We start from the raw sequence: 10,039 nt of genomic DNA on the forward strand, positions 1-10,039 counted from the left end.
GTGTGTGTGTGTGTGTGTGTGCCCAAAATCCTGAGAGGAGAATGGAGGAGAAGGGATTGCAGCATGGTCATTTTCCCTGGGGGAGGGTGGGGGGGGTGATTTCTCACTTTCTGTCTCTCTGTCTCTCTCTGTCTTTCTGGTGAGTGCACGCGCCCTATAGCAAAACAAAACAAAAAAGTAATAGCAAGGTTATATAAAAGTAATTTATGCTGAATTAACAGAACAATAAAACACTGCAAATTGTAAAGGTTGTCAGGTATAACATATACTAACTTAAAAAGAACACATTCTAACACATACTAAAAAAAAAAACCAAGTTCAACATTTCAACATACTCTTTCCTTGAGAGCATATATGATAGAAATACTGTATTTGCTTGGTTTCAATAAACCATCAATTGTAAGACTCGGTGTTAAGAAAAAAAAAGTTTATAGGACCAGCAGATAGCCTGGTGGTTAAGGCACTGGACTCCCACATGGTCTACCGTGGTTCAAGTCCCAGACCTGGTGGCTTGATTTCTCACTTTCCCTTTCCTTTTCTCTCTCTGTCTCTGGTCAAATTAAAAAATAAAAATAATAACAAATACATTAAATGATTTTACAATTTATAGAAGGATGAAGTACTATAATATCAATATGATATTAATATTACATTTCTACCAAAGATACATTAAAATCTGAATAACCTCTATATTAAAAATTAATCAAATGAGGGATTGGCAGTAGCATGGTGGTTAAGGGCAATGGACTCCCACGTGGCCGACCATGGTTCAAGTCCTGGACCAGGCAACTTGTTTTCTCTCTCTCTCTTTCTCTCTCTCCCTCTCTCTCTCTCATTCTATCCCTCTCTTGTCAAATTAAAACTAAAGTTAAATAAAATCTAAAAAACAAAAATTAACCAAATGTAATTAAGAAGGGAACTGACATACTCCCACATGTATCATAAGCCAACAGTACTTAAAATACTACTTGCACCAACGTAATCTTAAACAGTAATGAAAATTGTACCAAAAAATAGGAAAGTTAAGATTATAGAGTACAAATTACGTGGGGGAAGTAAGAATCACAGATTGAAATATCCTAGAGGGAAGTACATTCTATGGAACTCTCTCCAACACTGGGGACAGGAATGGGCAATTAGGAGTGGGGGAGAAACAAAACACCAAAAAATACAGGTAGAGCACATTTGGAGGAACGTTTTCTGAGAAGGAAAAAAATATTAGACTAACTCACGCCGGGCACGTATGTGTGCGTGCCCAAGATCCCGAGAGGAGAATGGAGGAGAAGGGATTGCAGCGTGACCATCCCCCCTGGGGGGGGTGATTTCTCACTTTCTGTCTCTATGTCTCTCTCTGTCTGTCTGGAGAGCACACGCGCCCTATAGCGAAAAAACCTCTCTCAAAAAAAAAAAAAATTAGACTACAGCAGTTTCAGAATCAAAAAGTGTTAAGAAATCATGGGCGATGTGATTCCAAAGATAAGACAGTTGAATGAAATTCAAAGATAACAGAATTGAGAAGAAAGATTAAAAAAAAAAAACCCTCATGTACCTTTTAATTTCAGAAATTCCACTTCAAATTATTCTACAGATGTACTTTTCCATAGATATAAAATGACATAAGCCAAGTTTTCATTGCAACGTTGTTATAATAGCAACATATTAAAACAATTCCATCATCTCCCAATAAGGAGCTGTGTAAATAAAGAATGGTACATCCATACAGTGAAGTATTATGCTGCCATAAAAAAGAAAAAGGGGCCAGATGACACAGTGATCAAATATGATACTCTGTGAAGCAGTCCCACACAGGAAGGTTCCTGGTTCAAGTCTAAAGACCTCCCTGTCTACCAGGCACATGTGTGTTATTGACGCAGTGCTAACGGAAGCCTGCAGATGCCTCGTGGCTTTGAAACCCTGTTGGAGATTCTCTCTCTCCCTCTCCCTCTTTTCCTCTCTCTTACTCATGGAAGAAAAATAAACTTTTAAAGAAAAAAGGTTATTTGTGACCTGATGCAGAAATGAAGTCTAAGATAGCGAGGGTCTGAATAATAGAACATGTGGGTTTAACATTAAGCCCACACTCTTGCTATATTTTATAATGGTGCCTGCACACACACACGGATGCTTGGGTGGGCAAACGTGGTTCTAATAGGCTACTTTTTTTGGTTTACTTTTTTTTGTAAATGAAATAGGGAGCTCAGCTCTCAGCTGAGGGATGAAAGAGAAGGCTCCAGAGGTTAAAGAAGGGAGCAGATGACCCAGCAATGAGAAACAAGGTGGGGTTGCCCACAACAATTCACCACTTCACCCCTCCACATCACTCCTGTTTTAGCAATACAATGCCTAGTAAAAGCTAGGGGCTGGGGGAATCACCCCAGTAGATGAGAAATATCAGCACACCATCCTTAAACATTTCGTGAGACAAAGGCTGCAGCTGTTGACAATGTTGAGATTTGGGGCAGGTTTTCTCGGGCACAGTTGGCACACCTGAAAACAGTTCCAGGGACGTCTTAGCACAGACCAGGTTGCAGCAACCCAGAGAGCAGAAAGGATTCTCCCTGGGGCTTCTGGGAGATGCTGCACTTTTCACTTTCTAGGGGTGGGTTAGGGTTCATTGCCACAGAGCCCCTGAGCCCTGGAAACAGTCCAGTAGAGGCACAGGGATTTGTCAAACTGGGCAGAAGTCGTCTGTCACCCAATGTCAGGGGTCAGTGAACGGAAGGATCCTCTGCTCCCCCTAGCTGCCTCCGTGGGTTAGGGGGCGTCCATGCTGGGCTGCCCAGCTCTCTGTGTGCCACGGCTTACATTCTTCCTTTTTGTCTCCTTTTACTGCCGGTTCGTTCCCTCACCGTGGACTTGACTGGCCAGCCCCAGCAGACTAAAGATGAATTCCATTAGGAAGCACGCTGGGGAAGAAGGCAAAAGAATTTTGGCAAAATCACAAAATAGGGATAATAATATACCAATTGGAATGGAACCCTCACCCAGCTCATGGGGGTGCTGTGAGAATTAATTAATGTTTGTAAAGGCCTTTGAGTGGCTCAGAGGGAAGGTGCCACCGGAGTCCAGAGCATTATTGTGAAGGGATTATGTGCACAAATACAATACCAGGAGCCAGGATATTACTAAAAATAAAGTAGAACTTTCTGTGAGGAAGGTAAGGAAGGAAATGCCTCACTGAAAAAAGCTTAACTGTCTTTTAATACAAATGCCTAGGGTACCCGGTAATGGAACAGCAAGTCTGAGCTCCCATTGTAAGTGGAGGATTATGTTTTCTCGACATTGTCAAGGTGCTGTGGAACAAAACAAAATGACTGCTTTACCCCAAAGAGGGGGATAGTCTTTGAAAAAAGAGATTAAGAGGCTATTTGGCTGTTGCACTGTGCAGTCCGTCCGTGAGGAAAAAGGCAACAGTGAAGGCGAATGTTTGTTTGCCTTTGGGGGAAAGGGGTTTAAAAGTGGGAAGAAAGGGGAACCCTCCAAATTAAAAGAATTATTGGCGGTGACTCCCAATACTTCTGCTGGGGAGATGAAAGCCTGCTAGAAACGAAAGGACACTTTTGATCTGCTCCTCCCTCAAACAAGCTCTTTAAATCCTAGGTTTGAAATTGCAGAAGAGATACGATATTCATATATTCTTGCGTTTACAGACAATGATCACATTTACTGCATGAACAAAAACTAATCCAACAAAACAACTCTCTGCCTTGTCCCTAGTAGAAGTGATGCGTGCTGGAGTATGAAGTGGGTCGTGTCGTGTGTTAGAAGTTCCCCTTAGGCTACACAGCAGAGACGACAGTGGAATCCCAGTCCTTCTCTTCCTAACCCCTTCCTTTGTACCCTTTCTTTCTCCTCCACCCCCTTATTTTGTAACAAGGCCTCTGGAGTCTGAAGCAGATTAGCAAACAAATAAATCCTTTAATGTCATGGAATACTTTCCCCAGCGTAAATGGCATTTAATCTGCCAGCCCAGCAGAGTCTGCATTTCACACACCTCAGCCACATAAGCCATTTCTCCCAACCCCTCGTGTATGGCACAAAGGTCATTTCATTTGAGTGTTGGCAATGGGGAGACTTCCTTGCTCCATTCTTCCTTCCTATTTTGTCTTCAGCTCCCTTGACTGTCTGCCTTTGAAAATGTCCTTTACGTGAGTGTTTAGAAGAGCTTCAGAGAACAAGGAATAACTGTGGTTCACAGAGGAGCCAGAAGAACACAGACTGTGGACCACGAACTGGCCCCAGCTCCGTCCCCACAACCTCCTGAAGCAGCGCAGAGGAGGGGGCTTCGGATTGGCTCTGGCCATGCGACTCTGGGCGTGAGGCCCCACCATCATGGCCATGCACAGCCCTGCACCGCCGCCAGCACTCCTCCCGAACTATTGTAATACTGAGGGAGGACTGGGCTGGCTTCACGGACCCTACGTAGACATTTAAGAACCCCAAGTGAGCTGAGTTTTGTAGGAACGGAAAAGAAGCAGGCAGTGTGGTCTCTGACCTGAGAGTATCTCCAAGTATCATTTCACTCGGCAACTGGCTCAGGGTCCTCTTTAAGAGGGTGGCTTATGGCCATCAATAAGTCTGCCTCCCAAAGAATCCTGTTTCTACCCGTCCACACCACTTCCCTGAAGAAAGCATTGCTTCCATTCAGGAACCTAAGGGGGAGAAGACTATTTTGGGGTTATTTACTCAAAACCATTGGGTCCATTCTGACTCATTCACATTTCCCTTTGCTCATGCCTGGAATCAGAGAACGTGACTCACCCAGCTGTTCCGTCCTCTCGGTTGGGACCAAAGGAAACGCTTCATTTTAAGGAGGAGGTGCTCGTGGCCCTTGTGGATGAAGTCGGAACATCACAATGAGGCCAGAAGACGCTGCAGCTGTGAGCCCTCAGTGTCTCAGGACATGTGGGCCAGAGAGACAACTTCCTGAAACATAGAGTCTCCATCAGACTTTTACGTTAAAGCCATGGGAACAATGGAGTAAGGAAGGATGAGAATGTATGTGCATTTCTGAAGAGCAGCCATGACGGTTTTTACTTCCCAGCAAATAATGACATAATAATGAACTGTAGAAAATGGAACAAGATGCATCTTCACAATAGGATATGCAGAAGAAAAGTCCCAGAGGGTTATATACCACATGATACCCTTGAAAATAGCTTAACACAATGAAATGTTTAAAAAATAGGTGCCGTTTAGAAATACAATGAACTAGAGAGACAGAAAAGCAAGGAAGCGAGAAGGACACCGGTGATGTTGGTGGAGAGATGTGTGATTCCATGTGTTATTCTCTGCACTTATTCGTGTTTTGGGAGATGGATTCATGGATCTTTAGTACATTATTAAAAATAAGTAAATCGGGGCAAGCAGGTGGCCTACTGGTTAAAGCACTGAACTTCCATATGGCTGACCATGGTTTGAGTCCCAGACCTGGTGACATGCTTTCTCACTTTTCCTCTCTCCCTCTCTCAGTCTCTTTCTGGTTAAATTAAAATAATAATGAATAAAAAAATTGAATAATTCTTTTTAAAAAGGTAGATAACTAAATAGAAGCTGAAAGATTATAGCTCAGTCATGACAATGTGTCATGAATCAAGGATCATGATTGATCCGATGAACACATGCCAAATTAGAAAAAAAAATGATGATCGTACTAGTTTGCCAGAGCTATTGTAACAAAGCACCATACTAAATGCCTTAAAGAATAGAAATCTGGGGACCAGCAGTTAGTGTAATGGCTATGTTGCTGGACTCCCATGTAGTCGACTGCGGTTCGAGTCCTGGACTCGGTGGCTTAAACTCACGCTGGGCGCATGTGAGTGCGTGCCCAAGATCCCAGGGGGAGAATGGAGGAGAAGGGATTGTGGCATGACCATCCCCGTGGGGGGTGCTTTCTCACTTTCTGTCTCTCTGTCTCTGTCTGTCTGGTGAGCGCACATGCCCTATAGCAAAAACCTCTCAAAAAAAAAAAATAAAAAGAATAGAAATCTGGGGCCAGCAGGTAGTATAGTAGTTAAGGTACTGGACTCCAACAGAGCCAACCATGGTTCCAGTCTTGGACCTGCTAGCTTGACAATCACATGTGTGTGTGTGTGTGTGTGTGTGTGTGTGCACCCAAAAATCCCAGGAGAAAAAAGGAAGAGGGATTGAAATGTGACCATACCCCCTGGTGAGTGATTCTCACTTTTCCTCTCTCTGTCTCTGTCTGTCTCTAATGAGTGTACACACCCTATGACAAAATCTAAAAAATATGAATAATAGAGAATAGAAACTTACTGTCTCAAGTTCTGGGGCTAGAAGTCCAATGGGCTTCGGAAGGAGGGATAAAAAAGGAAGGAAGGATCTAGTTCCTTCTGAGGGAAGGATCGGATCCAGCCCTCCCTCCTTGGCTGTTAGATGACTCTCCTCCCCCTCTCTTCACATCATCATCCCTCTTTATTGTCTCTGTGCCCAAATTCCCCCGTGTTGTCGCATAAGACACATCATATTAGATTGGTGTCCACTCTAGCGCTTTAACCTTAATTTGAACCTCTGTGAAGAGCCTTCCTCCAGCTGAGGCCACATTCTGGAGTATTGGGGTGAGGACTTCAGTATATCTTTTGTAGGGGACATAGTTCAGTTCATAACACATACAACACTTGTTATAAGAGCCATGGGATTGGGAAGGGAAGAAGGTAATTAATTGTGCACTTAGAATGCAGTTTTCCAAGTGTTTTCTTCATTTCAGCCTTGCCAGCTTAAGTGTTTGGAAGAGAGCATAGGAAGGTTGTAATATTCCAAAAGGATTACAGAGAGAAAGAGGAAAGAGAGGGGAATCTCTTTTACTAAGAGTTTTTTAAGTCGATTACAAATATCGATTTCAAATCTTTAAACCAGCATTTTTCTACTGTCATTTTATGCCAGAGCGTATGCATGCCTGCATGTGCGTGAGTGACAGAAAGCACCCCCAGCGTCCCAACAGGGCCTGGTCATCTGCAACCCTTTTTCTTTATTTCTCTCTCCCATAAGATCCTGAGCACATGTACAAATACCAGCATGTTGCTGCCAGGGCCAGGATTCGAACCATGGTCTGCCATATGGGATCTGGCTCAAGCTCCAGCTCCCTCTGCACAGCACTTATCCCCTGCACTATGGGGCCAGCCCCTAAACCAACTTTGATTTGTTCTCCTTAAACCAGCTACTCCATATGACCCAGTAATCCCACTCCTTGGTATTTACCCAGAAGATAGGAAAATCATCAGAAAGACATTTGAACATCCATGTTTATTGCTGCATTATTCACACTTGCTAAAACATGGAACCAACTTGTGTCTAAAAGCTGATGACTGAATTGAAAAGTTGTGGCACTTATATTCTGTAGAAGGTTACATAGCTGTAAGAAACAATGGGGTCCTATCCTTTGACTCGAAATGGATAAACATAGAAGACTTAATGCTGAACAAAGTGAGCCAGACTTTGAAAGATACACATTGCATATCCCCACTCCATTTGTACTGAGTGTCTACGCTCTTTTGCAGAGGCTGAGCAATCTGAAGACGTGATAGTGGAGAGGATGAGTGTGGATGCGGGAGACTGTAAGGGGAGAATGGCTGTTAGAGGGTGGGTGATGGCAGGTTGGTGTGAGGAACAATGTTTAGGACAGTCATGTCTGTTCAAAAATGTGAGTTAATCTAGTCTGCAGATCGTTTCATGAATGCTTTATCACATTATAAAAGTTCAAGCGCAATAATGTTTGAAGATGATAAATGATTGTGTATCTTGTTTCTAATAAAAAGGACAGAAACTACTAGAGGAACATGAAACACGTAGTACAGAGAGGTTATGATTATCAACATTAGTCTCTTGACCAACTCGCAAGGTGGACACCGTTAGAACTAAATACATTTTAGATTAGTCAATTATTTCTCACTCACCCTTTTTCCTGCTGTAGCACTAGGATGGCTACACTGCAGTTTCCGTTTCGAATGGGAATATGTCTAAAATATGACCCTGTGACAAGGTGACTGGTAGGACTTCTTGTCTCCCCTGTCTGGGAGTGACAACTTTTCATCAGAAGGAGGGATAAGAGAGGGTAACCGCCATCTTCCAGTAATTAACCAAAATGACGAAAGGGAAGGAGGAGAGGCACCCGATATATGTTCTCTAGGCCTTTTAGAAAACATGGAGTTGTTCCTTTGGCGACATATATCCGAATCTACAAGAAAGATGATATTGTAGACATTAAGGGAATGGGTACTGTTCAAAAAGAATGCCCCACAAATGTTACCATGGCAAAACTGGAAGAGTCTACAATGTTACCCAGCATGCTGTTGGCATTGTTGTGAACAAACAAGTTAAGGGCAAGATTCTTGCCAAGAGAATCAATGTGCGTATTGAGCATATTAAGCATTCTGAGAGCAGAGATAGTTTGCTAAAACGTGTGAAGGAAAATGACCAGAAAAAGAAAGAAGCCAAAGAGAAAGGTACCTGGGTTCAACTAAAGCACCAGCCTGCTCCACCCTGAGAAGCACACTTTGTGAGAACCAATGGAAAGGAGCCTGAGCTACTGGAGCCTATTCCCTATGAATTCATGGCTTAATGGGTGTTAAAAATAAACTAATCTGTGGTCTATTAAAAAGAAGAAGGAGGAGGGATAAGAGAGGAAGAAGCTTGCTCTATGGCTCCAGCTCTTAATAAACCCTCAAAGAAGCCAGTAGGTGGTGTGGTGGTTGAAGCTTCGGACTCCCACGTGGCCCACCACAGTTGGAGTCCCGGACCTTGCGCTTGCTTTCTCACTTCCCTCTCTTGTCCCTCTCTAGCAAGCACATGTGCTCTATAGCAAATTTAAAATAATAATAGTAACAATGAAAATTAAATAGTTCTTTGAAAAAATACTCCCCCCAAATTACCATTACTCCCCTGTCCTTTTGCTGTCAAAGGAGCAGGAGCTTCTACTGGTAGTAATCTTTGTGTGCTCTATTGTTTGTTTCCTGAACCCTGCCTACACATCTCTTGATTTAAATTACCTGAGAAAAATTCTATTTCCTGCTGGGATACTGACTGGTGCTAATTTGCATATGGAAATTAGAAACCGTCATATTCTAATATAGTAAAACTAAGTAAATGAGTAAGAAATAAAAAAAAAAAAAAAAAAAAAGAGAGAAACATTTAGATATTCAGTACCTGGTGACAAAGACCTGGGGGCGTCCTGATAGAACTATCACGTTTATAGCCTGACACTGGCCAAGGTGGGAGAATTTATATTACGGAAATGTAAAGAAATAAATAAAGCAGCTGCTAAGTTTTAGATATCATGTTTATCATGCAGAATCTACCGATATCTATTTTTAAATTTGTGTTTATTATGATGATGATTTTTTAATTTGCTGTAGGGCACATGTGCTCACCAGAGAGAGACAGAGGTGGGGGAGGTGTGAGAAAGCAAAGGTACCAGGTCCAGGACTCAAATCATGGTGGGCCATGTGGGAATCCAGCGCCTTAACAACCGTGCACCCTGCTGGCCCCTCTATCTGTATGTAAAATGTGTCAGCTTGATGGTTCAACCCTTCTTTCTTCCTTCGCTTTCACCTACCTCCAATCATGTCTGGGTTTCCTCTCCCATGTTTGGGTTATATCTGGAGTTCAGTCCTCTGGTTCTCCTCCTTCCCATAGCCAGCACTCAACATCGTCCTCCTGTGTGAACACGTGCAGAAAACCATCCCAGCTGGCCCGCGACGGCCTCTACAGCCCCCACTCCTGGCCCCACTCCAGGCACTGAGCGGCCCGGTCCTTCTGCTGACCCGGGGTGAAATCCCAGCTCTGCTCAACTACTGCGTGTCCCCAGCAAATCACCCACTTCCGCTATGGAAGTCTTCCTCCGAGCACAAACTCCTAACACCCGCCTTTTAAGACTGTGAGAAAGAAAACGAAATATCACGTGTAAAACGGGACCCAGGCCTCACCTTTAATGAGAGCTCGCCTACCCAGCCTGCCTGCTCCACTCACAGGGCGTCCCCACCCCCACCTCCTGGCTTACATCCTCTGCCCTTTGCCCCCTCCT

At 43.5% G+C, this 10,039-nt stretch overlaps 1 long non-coding RNA gene across 1 annotated transcript in view; it reads right to left on the reverse strand.

Annotated features, from left to right (window-relative positions):
• Positions 1 to 10,001, reverse strand: part of LOC102483378 (uncharacterized) — a 16,558-nt gene extending 6,557 nt beyond the window's left edge. Inside the window, exons 1-3 of the long non-coding RNA XR_335232.3 lie at positions 9,942 to 10,001; positions 9,572 to 9,672; positions 4,762 to 4,926 (exon numbers count right to left, since the gene is read on the reverse strand). This is a non-coding gene — a long non-coding RNA (uncharacterized LOC102483378). The remainder of the gene's footprint in view (positions 1 to 4,761; positions 4,927 to 9,571; positions 9,673 to 9,941) is intronic.
• Positions 10,002 to 10,039: the final 38 nt, after the last annotated feature.

The sequence above is a fragment of the Tupaia chinensis genome, unplaced genomic scaffold (assembly GCF_000334495.1).
Source record: "Tupaia chinensis unplaced genomic scaffold, TupChi_1.0 Scaffold000362_1, whole genome shotgun sequence".
NCBI lineage: Eukaryota > Metazoa > Chordata > Mammalia > Scandentia > Tupaiidae > Tupaia > Tupaia belangeri.